The sequence below is a fragment of the Pinus tabuliformis genome, chromosome 6 (genome assembly GCF_031772625.1).
Source record: "Pinus tabuliformis cultivar Carrire ecotype Pingquan chromosome 6, CPIR1, whole genome shotgun sequence".
Lineage (NCBI taxonomy): Eukaryota > Viridiplantae > Streptophyta > Pinopsida > Pinales > Pinaceae > Pinus > Pinus tabuliformis.
Genome location: NC_142292.1, coordinates 372,102,692 through 372,113,982, shown reverse-complemented (window position 1 = coordinate 372,113,982; position 11,291 = coordinate 372,102,692).

The following is an 11,291-nucleotide window of genomic DNA, read 5'->3' as shown; positions in this document are numbered from 1 at the left end:
CTTCTATATCGTTTAATCGTTTGCTCAAGTACGAGTCTAACCATGTGAATATGTGATTTGAAGTCGAACATGGGAAGACACCATCTAATTACCAACCAATGATGTAAGTTGTTAATAGATGCAAGAGAAATCACCGATAATGATAATGATCCTCAAGGTACTGCAGTACATTCTGCATAGTGTGAATGGATGATTTGATGTCAAACACCATAAAAATTCTTTCAGTCGAAGGCCATTGATGTATGCCTATCGCTGAAAGCGAGAAACCTACCACTGATGTATGCAAGCCTCAAGGTATTGGAAGGGTGTTTCTAAGTCAACTTCTTGGATAATGTGCTGATGTCGACAAGAAGTGACTCATCACAGGAGGGCCTTGATGTATCCCACATCAATGATGCGAAACGAGTGTAGTTATTTTAGAGATGGAATTTTACTGATGACACAAATTTCAGGAATGGTAGTCATGAAAATGAAGGTTTATGGTATTGAAAAGGATGAATTTTGACTGAATGACTTCTCTTGAACATGTCGACGTTACTGAAATGAATTGGTAGCATTGACCCAAAACAATGTGATGGATGGTATGATAGATCAATGGTGTGATAACCATGAAGCTAATAACCTAACCCAAATAGTCACTGTGATGGAGTGAAAGTGTCATGTTCAAGAGTGACCTAATACCATAAAGTGGTTTTCCCCTTTTTCCGATTTTCCCCAGTCATTGTTGACTAGTACCTCTTTATTTTTATCGAGCTTGAGGAGGATAACATATGCTTGTTGTATAATTTCACCCTTTGGGTGAATCCATATTTGATGTTTTAACGAGTCTAACGAAGGTGAAACTTGGGCTTGTCTATATGGAAAAGTTTGTCGCTATTTGATGTTTTAACGAGTTTAACGACAAAGATAACTCGGTCCTTTTCATGTTTAGAGAGTTTGAAAAGGGACAAAAAGAAAACTCTACAAGTTCTTTTTCGTAGAGTTGTCTCTCATGCTCGAAAAATCCTAAAACAATACAAGAGAGAACCTATTGACCATGTTCGGTCAACATATTCCTTTTTCGTAAATAATCTATCTCAGTCTGGAAAAGGGTTAAACTTATACTGAGTAGACGTCATTTCCAATCTGCTAACGAGCTGAAAAGGACAAGTGCTCTACAATCTTTTCATATTTGAAGAGTCTGAAAAGAGCTTAAAGAGGACTCCATTTTGAGGAACGAGTGGTGTCTAGGATAGCAACTGGTGCTGGTGATGTTGGAACTTCTCAAAACATGTTGATTTATGTGAAGAGGTTGGCTAATAAGACCACTCATTGCAACTGTTCCTCAAAAAGGGTAAAACAACCAAGTGAAAGCGTATGATCAGCCAAAGGGATGGTGGCGATGTGATGAAAGCAGCCAAGGCTCATCTGACGAAAGAAACTGATAGAATGGAAATCACGAGGGTTAAAAATGGAAATGGGTTCATTTTTACACAATATTGAACCATAGGGAACTATGCTTGGGTTCAGTTTCATGTTTACACAAGATTGAAACAAAAAATCTATGCTTGGAACTAGTTTCATTTTTACACAAGCTTGAAATTAGGAAAAACTTTGCTTGAAACTAGTTTCAGTTTTACACAAGCTTGAAACGAGGGGAAACTATGCTTGAAATTGGTTTACATGCCCCCAACATGATGAAAGGGAGAGTCTCTTGTAACTAGATGTAAGTCACTACAATGAAGAAGGACTGTTATCCAACACCTTTTTGGCTTCGTCCAAATAGGGACAAAGGTGAATGGGGTGATTCCCTTCACATAACCTACAAGGAAACTTAAATTTACCACTAGGTGCATTCCCCCCAAGCTTCATTACATTCACCTAAGTAGACTACCTGCAGCTATTAGGTGGATGGAATGAAGGTTCATATACGAGATCAAGTGAAAGACTCGACTGGGGTTTTATGAGATCTACTCAAAGACTCGACTTGGAACTTTGATCCAAGGGTCCTTGTTTCATTTTTTAATGAGCTTGACACAAGACAAGGAAATTTGCTCATATCCTTAGTTTCATTTTTTAACGAGGTTGACACAAGAAAAGGAACTATCCTCATATCCTTGGTTTCATTTTTTAACGAGGTTGACACAAGACCAGGAATTGTCCTTGTATTCCTTGTTTCCTTTTTTAACGAGGTTGACACAAGACAAGGAAATATCCTCATATCCTTGATTTCTTTTTTAACGAGGTTGGCACAAGACAAGGAACTATCCTCATATTCCTTGTTTCATTTTTTAACGAGGTTGACACAAGACCGGGAACTTTCCTCGTGGGCCTACTTCATTTTTTAATGAGGTTGACACAGTAAAAGAAATATCCTCATATTCATCTAATCATGACCCTTACGAGATCATGACTTCCAAGGGGTTCTCATATCATGGGAGAGAAATGCTTTGGAAGGAGAGATTTGGTTCTAATGCCCCCAGTACATAATGTTCAACATCAATGAATTTATCATCAGTTGATGTAGGCATGGGACATGTTGCCACATAATTAACCCATGGCGAGGATGATACCATTGGTACAAAAGGACAATTTAGGGAAGATGGTTGCCTAGAAGCCATATTTGGACTGGTAAATGAAAGCTAGTCAACGGTGACAATTCTGCCTTCATGCAAGAAGTACATCACTCGAATGAGTGTTGAAACAATAGCTCCCATGTCATAAAAAAAGTCATGCCTAAGAAGTAAATTGTAATCTAAAGGGCCTGGGACTACCATCACATTTAGATAAATGATCTTTCCTCCCAAAGTAATAGGCAACTAAGGAAGGATCCCTAATGGTTGACTGGTTCCTTTATTAAAATCCAACAGATTCTAGGTAGCAGGCACAAGTGGCAACGAACCGAGCGCTTGCCAAGTAGTTGAGGAAAGGATACTCACATATGCACCTTCATTTATAATAGTGCATGATACAATCATATTACAAACCTGTACCATGATCTGGAAAGGCACATAAGAAGGAAGATGAAATCCCGCAAGTCGATTCCAATCAAAGGAAGTGACCAGACTACTTGGAGGGGGTCCCATAGGAATGGGAAAATTAACCCCTTGAGTTATGAGAATGGGAGGATTTTTCTACTGTACTGATGGAACAAGCAAATTTCCCCCAAGCTCATTTGAATCTGAAGAAATAAAAATAACCTGAGTGGTAATGCATTCACTCTCTTCAGGAAAGGTATGATTTACTGAAGGTGAAATAGGGTCAATTGTTACCTCAACCTGTTGATTTGGGTCAGGTACATACTCATAGGATTCAATTTCAGAGAGAGTGGGTTTGACCGATAGTTGATTTTGGTCAGTCAATTCATCAATTAATGAAGGATTTAGGGAGAGTTTCCTGTAACCAGATGGAAGTCATTGTGGAGAAGCAGGACGGTTATACAACACTTTTTTGGCTTCATCCATATAGGGACAAAGGTGAATGGGGTGATTCCCTTCACATAATGTACATGGAAACTTAACTTTATCCTTTTTCTATGAACTTTACTACCACTAGTTGGTGGTGTGTCACCAATATGATCTCTAGAGGTTGATGACACAGGATGATGTGAATGAGAAGACCATTCTTCTAATATCTGAGGAATATCAGGAAAATTTCGGAGAAGATGAGCTCTCGCACAAAGTTTGCATGGATATCGAACTTTGTGAGGCTTGACAGATGGTTTCTCATCAGATATTGCATTTAGAGCAATGGTTGTTTGGTTTCCCCTCTGCTAAATTTGCTTCTTCTTCTTGTTCTTCCCTTTCTTATTCTTCTTAGCCACCTGGTTACTAGCACCAATACTTTCACTAGGCGAAGAGGAAGAAACAACCATACTGGCAAGCCAATGGTAAGTCTCAGAAGGTACAATGTAGCCATATAAGGAGCACCAATATTTCCGAAAGGAGGAAAAGGACTAGGATTCCCATCAAAAGGAATTCCTTGATTGGTGGACTCCAGATTTTCCGCCATATGTTTCAACCTAAGATCAACTTAGGAGTGAGCGTGGAGGATGTTATTCGCAGTCAAATAATTTTATTTTAATCAAAGTAACATAACAAAACAAAATAGGGATAATCTAGGCAAAAGGTTTACCAAGCAATTGTGAACTAAAGAATACCTCCTGGCAAATCAAGAAGTATGGGCAGGCAATCTCCCTGAATGTTGTGTTCGGTGTATCACAATGTATAAGGTGGCCGACCTGGTTACCTAAGGATGGATAGCGACCTAGTTTTGTCCTCCCATATATACTCGAAGGTACTTGGAGGCCCAGTTCGTATAAGCACTGTCTAATGAAAAACCGCATACTGAGAGCATTCCCATATACTTTACGTACTGTAACACTGCCCTATATGCCCGAAGGTATGTGTATGAGCTATGATATACTCATGTAGGTGGAATGAGGTATCATACTCGAGATGTATTGAAGACAAGTTAGCGACAGCTGCTTTGTTTTACGATGCCGGAACACGTCTCTAGCCTAGACCTGTAAATGTTTTTCGTTAGGTGACAATGCTCATTAGGTAAATTCACATAAATTTTAAGTTGATCTTATTTAGAATTTTCCTTTCAAGGTTCACCACTTGATGTATGTTTTCAATTCCTAAAATGAAACTAAAATGATAAGCATTATTCTCAAATTGAACAATGAAAAACTTAGCTAGTAGGGATAGAGCAATCAGATCTTTGAAAAAGAGCAAAGAGCACATATAATGCAAATTCCCTAGCTATTCCTTTCAAGCATTCACACACTACAATATGAATGATGCAAATTTTTCTTTTTGATTTACTTAATTTGAATATGAACAAAAGGAAATATGCACATACAATCAATCAATCTTTAACAAGAACGAAGACTTTGACGAAAGTTCTGTTTCGAAGGAAAAGAAGACTTTATGACACTTTCTTTCGAACAAAGATTAATCAACTATATTCTAACTTTGACTATAGATTGATAATGACAAAGAAAACATTAAAGTGACATTAATCAATCAAATCAAAGTGGCTAGACAAGGAGATAGGAACTTGTTCTCTGAGACATGACATTCATTGATCAATCAACAAGCAAACAAACAGAGAAAATTTGGTAAAGCCTCAATCCAAAGGTGAAAATTTTCCCTAACGTGGATCAATGTAGGTCAAAGAGGGGCTAACTGTGCTGCAGAGCACTGTCTCTCACTCAAGGGTGCTTTGTAGAGCACTGTCCCCTGACCAAGCCTGCACTGATTCCTGAGAGGCCACTCAAGAGTCATCTAACCTTAATTTTTGACCAAAATTCAATGCAAAAGGGATGAAACACATTAAATGAACACAAGTAGGGTCTACAAGGATGTCCTAGAAGGTGGATAAGCTACTAGAAAAGAGGATCTTCCCTAGTCAAGTCACCAATTTGTTTTGGATAATTTGGTATCTATGGATAAATACTAATTCCCTAGATAAGTAGTTGTATCTAGAACAACAATTTAAAGTGTTTTAGACTTTTCCTATAAGCAATAGATAAGATGAGAAGATAAGAAGACCTACTTATAGTTCTGTTGTCCTCTCATCTCCCTTGTATCGATCTTGTCGCTCCTTCCCGTACTTAATACGCTTGAGAAGTACCCTGTAAACAAAACGGAAAACAAAGAATCGATCAAAGCATACAATCTATTGAATATAAGTGGAAGGAATCAGATACAATTCACATATATAAGCATTATGAAACAATACAAACATATGGGAAAAAGGTTCAAACACTTTATTAGATAGAAGAACGAATTACAACCATTAGTGTCCGATTCAAAGCCATTCCTCCAGCTTGGATCCCATCCACGTCACATCAAAAGCATGACAAACTTGTAGCTACAATACTTGCTTCAAAGCCAAATCTCATAGCATCATTATCTACTTACAATTCAACATAATCCAGCCTCTGATCACTTAGATGAGTGGTCAATTTATAGGAAGATGAAGGAGGTGTTGTCATAAATGGTGGCATTGAATGGCCTTCCATACTTGGAATTAGTTCCATGGAGGAAGGGATGAGAGGACAGGTGTTGGGTTGTGTTATATTCTTTCCAAGACTAGCCCACGTAGTTAACTAGCGGGTTAAAGTGGGGGCAGAGCTACCCCTTCGTTGCATCGATTATGTAGTGGGGGGGTCACAGGGGGTTTGAGGAGTGCAGGTAACCCCCCTCTATGGGGTCTGGGGTAGTGCCTCAGCAAATTTTGTTTTCTGGACCCTATGTTAGGTTGGACAAACCTACCTATGGTTTTGTGCATGATTTTCGCACATGGTTTTGGATGCAATAGTTTTTGGTTCATGGTTTTGGACGCGATGGTTTTCGGTCCATGGTATTGGATGCTTCGGTATGTATAAATATGTATTGTAACATTGAAAGGAACATAATGGAAAATCAAGCTGGAAGTCTCAGTTTTGGGATCTAGGGGAAAATCTCTGTGTATATGTGTTTTATGTGTTATTCTCTCGCATTGTTTATTTTTTGTGTTTTATAATTCGTATGCAAGTAATTTATCTACAGGGTTAAAACCTACATTTGGTATCGGAGCTATTTTCGCTTCAAGGGGATGCCTTTGTTGCTGAGGGGTTTCGCTAAGGTCTATGGTTAGACCCTGTTCAGTGGGAGATTTGCGAGATCGATTTTGGTGGTTAAAGAAGGTGGCGAGCAGTCGAAAGATAGAGATCGAGAAATTTAATGGTCAGAGTTTTGAGTTGTAGAAACTCAAGATGGAGGATCTATTGGTGGATAAAGATCAGTGGATCACAGGAGATCTAGGTACTAAACCAATGAGAGTGTCTAATGAAGAATGGAAGAAGTTGGATCGGAAGGTAAAGAGCTCAATAGATTATGTGTCTCAGATTCAGTATTGTTGAATGTATAAGGGGAAGCTACGGTGAAGGTTTTGTAGGATAAGTTAGGGACTTTGTACCAATATAAGTCTCTGGTGAATAAATTGTTCTTGTGAAAAAAGTTGTATAACCTAAGGATGAAAGATGGAGACTCGGTAACAGAGCATCTGAATTCATTTAATACTGTGGTAAGTCAATTATTATCTGTTGATATCAAAATTTCAGATGAAGATAAGTGCATGAGTTTGTTGTGTTCTCTAACAGATTCGTGGGATAGTCTGGTTATTGCAATAGGTAGCAATAAAACTGCCTTGCAGTTTGATGAAATCATCTCATCCTTACTGACAGAGGAGATGAGACGGAAAAATATGGAGAGCCAGAATGGTGATGCCTTGTTTGTACGAGGATGATCCCAGAACAGAAATGAAAATAAGTCATCGAGTGGGAGATCTAAATCTAGAGGGAGATCTAAATGTCCAGGGAAACCTATAAAGGTGGTGTGATGGAAATGCGGAAAAGAAGGGCACTACAAAAGGGACTGTAAATCTAAAGCTCTTGATAAAGGAAAGGGATCTGATGATGCTCCTTTTGTAGAAGTGAAAACCACCTCAGATGAAGGTGAGGATGTGTACTTGGCTTCTTCAAGTACACAGGTAGATCATGAGGCATGGTTGATTGACTTAGATGCATCCTTTCACTTCACTCCCCATAGAGAATGGTTCTGCAAGTATGAGAAATATGATGGTGGTGATGTCTTCTTGGGGGATGATAGGAAGGCTAGAATCGTTGGTCATAGAAAAGTAAAGTTGAAGTTGCAAGGTGGAAGGGTTAGAACACTTTTGGGTGTTCTCCATATTCCTGCATTAGCCATAAATATGATTTCTGTAAGCAGGCTGGATGATGCAAGTGTAAAAATAGTGTTCGAGAAGGATACCTGCAAGATGGTTTGGGGAGGCACTGGTATTGATGCGAGGAGTTCGAATTGGAACTCTGTACAAGCTGCAAGGTAGCACTGTTGTTGATGGGTGTAACAGTTCTATAGTTCCTGAAAGTGGATAGAAAATCTAGTGGTCTCTTGAGAGAAGACCATGTTGTGGCATCAAAGGCTTGGACATATTAGAGAGAAGGGCCTTCGAATAACTCATGGCAAAGGTATGGTAGAAGGTATGAGTAATAGCTCTCTATATTTTGATTTCTGTGAAAATTGTATATATGGGAAGCGAATCAAGTGAGTTTCCCCTCTGGTGGTAAGAGGGCGAAACATATATTAGAACTTGTGCACAGTGATGTGTTTGGACCTATGAAGGTTCCATCATTGGGTAAGTATGTGTACTATGTATCACTTATAGATGAATTCTCAAGGAATATATGGATATATTTCCTTAAGAAGAAATCTGAAGTCTTTGACAGGTTTAAAGAATTTAAGATTTTGGTGGAAAACTAGGTAGAGAAGACGATAAAGGTATTGAGGAAAGATAACGGTGGAGAGTTTTGTAGCAAGGAATTTGAAGAATTTTGTAAGAAGTGTGGTATAGCACGACATTTTATTACTCCATACACACCTGAGAAAAATGGAGTTATAGAAAGAATGAATAAGACATTGATGGATAGGGCAAGAAGAATGCTCAGTGGAACCAGGTTAGGACAAGAATTTTGGGTAGAGGCGGTGGAGAAAACATGTTACCTGGTCAACAGATCACCTTCATTAGCGTTGGACGATAAGACTCCACAAGAGGTATGGACTGGTAAGAAACCCTCTATTTCACATCTGAAGGTATGTGGATGTGATGCATATGTACATGTTCCAAAGGAGAAAAGAACCAAGTTGGATAGTAAATCTGAAGAGTAGATCTTTATTGGGTATAAGGATGGTTTAAAGGGTTATAAGCTTTAGAACCCAATAACAAGGAAGTTTGTGTACAACCGAAATGTGGTGTTCAAAAAAGTGAAATACGTTATTAAACATGAAGTCCAACCAAAGGAACCTGAGAAGATACAGTTTGAGCTTAAGGAGGAAGAATCAGACTCTACAACAGAGGAAGAATTAGAAGATGAAGAGCCACAAACTTCAGGTGTGAGAAGACTAGTTTGAGAAAGAAGGCAGCTGGAAAGGTATAGTTCATCTACTTTCTATTCAAATTTTTCTTTATTTTTTACTGATGATGATCCCAGAACTGTGAAGGAAGCAATAGATTCAGAGGATTGAAAACTCTGGAAAGAGGCCATGGTTGATGAAATGGCATCTTTGCACAAAAATGAGGCTTGGGATCTGGTGGAGTTGCCAGCTGGAAGGAAACCCATTAGAAGCAAATGGGTGTTCAAGAAGAAGACAAATATAGAAGGAAAGCTGGAGAAATCCAAAGCTCGGTTTGTAGCAAAAGGTTATTCCCATGTGTCGAGAATTGATTTTGGTGAGATTTTTTCTCCTGTTGCCATGGTGACTTCTATTAGATTACTTTTATCTGTTGTTGCTGCTTTTGATTTTGAGGTACAATAGATGGATGTGAAGACAACATTTCTTCACGAGGATCTGGAAGAGGAGATATACATGAAGCAACCTGAAGGCTTTGCGGTGAAGGGTAAGAAAGAACTGGTATGCAAGTTAAAGAAGTCTCTGTATGGGTTAAAACAGTCACCAAGGATGTGGTATCAGAAATTTGATACATTTATACAGGGACTTAGCTTCACCAGAAGGAAAGCAGACCACTGTGTATTTCAAATTAATTGGTGACCATGTTATTTATTTGGTCCTGTATGTGGATGATATGTTGTTGCTTGGAAATGACAAAGAAATTATCCAGGATTTGAAGACCCAATTGTCGTCCAAATTCGACATGAAAGATATTGGTGCTGCAAACTATATTTTGGGCATGGAAATTAAAATAGACTGGGCAAAGAGGAAGCTCTGGTTAAACCAGAGGAAGCATGTCGAGAAAATATTGCAGAGATTTAATATGCAGGATAGTAAACTGGCGAAGGTTCTTATTCCTGTAGGTGTGAGGTTATCTGCTGAACAGTGTCCCAAGACACAAGAAGAGGAAGAGGACATGTCTCGTGTTTCATATGCAAGTGCAGTCGGTAGCCTGATGTATGTAATGGTTTGTACTAGACCAGACATTGCACATGCAGTGGGAGTATTGAGCAGTTTTATGTCAAAACCAAGGAAGGAGCACTAGACAACAATGAAGCGGGTTTTCAGGTATTTACGTGGCACTAATGGTTATGGTTTGTGCTACCAAGGAAGAACAAGATTGGATAGAGTGTTGGATATTCTTGGTTTTGATGATGCAGACTGGGCTGGAGATCTGGATCAGAGAAGATCTATAAGTGGGTATGTGTTTAACCTATTTGGAGGTGCAGTCAGTTGGATGAGTAAGAAACAATCTATAGTGGCACTATCAACTATAGAGGCAGAATACACGGCAGCCACTCATGCAAGTAAGGAAGCAATTTGGTTGCAGAGATTGTGTTCAAGTATGGGGTTAGTACAGGGAGCTATAAGGATAGACTGTGATAGCCAAAGTGCAATTTTCTTGGAAAAGAACCCTGCATATCATTCAAAGATAAAGCACATTGATGTTTAGTATCACTTTGTGAGGGATGTGATAGAAGACAAAAAGGCATTGCTGGTAAAGGTGGACACTTTGAAGAATATTGCAGATGCATTGAAAAAATCTATGAGCTCTGAGAAGTTCTCTTGGTGTAGAGAAACAATGGGCATTGCAGGGTTGGATAAATGACTAAGCTCTCTTGTGGCCCCATATGGAAAGAAAACAACAAGTGGGAGAATGTTGGGTTCTGTTATATTCTTTCCATAACTAGACCACAAAGTTAAGTGGAGGGTTATAGGGGGAGTGGAGGTGCCCCTTCGTTGCGCCAATTGCGTAGCGGGGGGGTCACAGGGGGTTTGAGGGGTGTAGGTAACCCCCCTCTATGGGGTCCAGGGCAGTGCCCCGGAAAATGCTGTTTTCTGGATCCTATGTTAGGTTGGGTGGACCTACCTATGGTTTTGTGCATGATTTTTGCACATGGTTTTGGATGCGATGGTTTTCGGTCCATGGTTTCGGATGCGATGGTTTTCGGTCCATGGTATTGGATGCTTCAACATGTATAAATATGTATTGTAACATTGAAAGGAACATAATGAAAAATCAAGCTAGTAGTCCCAGTTTTGGGATCCAGGGGAAAATCTTTGTGTATATGTGTTTTATGTGTTATGCTCTTGCATTGTATATTTTCTTTGTTTTAGAATTCGTATGCAGGTAATTTATGTACAGGGTTAAAACCTACAATAGGATGAACCTTAACTCATTCCTCATCCATTTTCGAGTTCATAGGAGTTGATAAGTGAGGGAACCTTCTGGATGACCCCAAAAGATAAGAATATTCCCCAAACCCTATGTGAATTTTTCTCATTCTCGCC